The following is a 1310-nucleotide window of genomic DNA, read 5'->3' as shown; positions in this document are numbered from 1 at the left end:
CTCGTGAAAGAGACGTACTCTTGATCTGGAGTGTGTTACTGAATATGTTGAAGCTGTAGTGAAATGCTTCTTCTAATCATGTAGTTATTAATAATTTTTAAAAAAGGAGAAAAAGAGGCAGGGGGACTATCTGAGGAAATATGGGTAAAAACTTCCCAAATCTAATGAAATATGTGAACAGTAACATCCTAGAAACTCAACAGGCTCCAAATAAGGTAGATTAAAAGAGAACCTCTCCTGAAGACTGTTATCAAACTTCAAAAAAGGGAAAAACATCCTGAAAATGAGACGAGTGGCTTTTACAAAGGATCGACATAAAACTGTCATCAGACTTCTTATCAAAAACCACTGAGGTGAGAACATAATGCACCTACACACGGTGTCATGAGTCGGCTATGCCAGAAACACAGACGAACACCTTTGTGCCTTTCCACAATGTCAGAATTTACTAAATCACAATAACGTCACAAGGTTCAGCAGTTTCAATGGCAGCAATATGCCAAATAATCCTGCCTACTCTGTTAATCTGGCTGATGCAAATGTGGGTTTTTTTTATTCCAATCCTACTAATATTAATGCTCCATTTCACCTGTCACACAGCACACAGTAAATATGCCTATATATCTATATGCACATATTTGGTTTAAAGAATGAATAAAAATTAAAGAGGCTGTTGCGGAGTTCAAAAGGTTTCAGGAATGGACTGAAAGAGATTTTGTATTGATAAGATAAGGAGCCAGACCAGTGCCAAGGAGCTGCTGGAGCTGCTGGAGTCAGGCTTTGAGAACAAAGCTGCAGAGGTTAGGGGCAAGATGAAAAGGAAACAGTAGATTCAGGTTTTGTAGAAAGGTGACAGGCAGGCAGTGGAGCTGACCATGTCAACAGCTGGAGAACAAACCAAGCTGAAACTCTAGGACAATCCAGAGTCCTCTGCTTGTTGGTATCAGATGACAGATTGATGTGGGGCCATTGCAATATTAGGTGCCCATCACTTTATGGGGTCCAAGTATAGGAGTTATACCCATTCCTCAGTCTGGTGTGTCTGAAAAGTTCTTGGGCCTGGTTCCCTGATACGACTTTAATACACTGTACTGGATAGGTTTAGTATCAACTTGACACACCTGGGATAAGGGAGCCTCAATTGGGGAATTTCCTCCATAGGCCTGGCCTGTGGCCATGTCTGTGGGGCATCTTCTTGATTGTTGCGTGATGTGCGAGGGCCCAGCCCACTGTGGGTGGTAGCACCCCTGGGCAGGTGGGCCTGTGTTGCACAAGAAAGCAGGCTGAGCAGGGGCCAGGGGAGCAAGCCA

The sequence above is a fragment of the Nannospalax galili genome, unplaced genomic scaffold (genome assembly GCF_000622305.1).
Source record: "Nannospalax galili isolate Female #2095 unplaced genomic scaffold, S.galili_v1.0 scaffold683, whole genome shotgun sequence".
Classification (NCBI taxonomy): Eukaryota; Metazoa; Chordata; class Mammalia; order Rodentia; family Spalacidae; genus Nannospalax; species Nannospalax galili.
The sequence above is the reverse complement of the archived record's forward strand: the minus strand, read 5'-3'. Positions refer to the sequence as shown.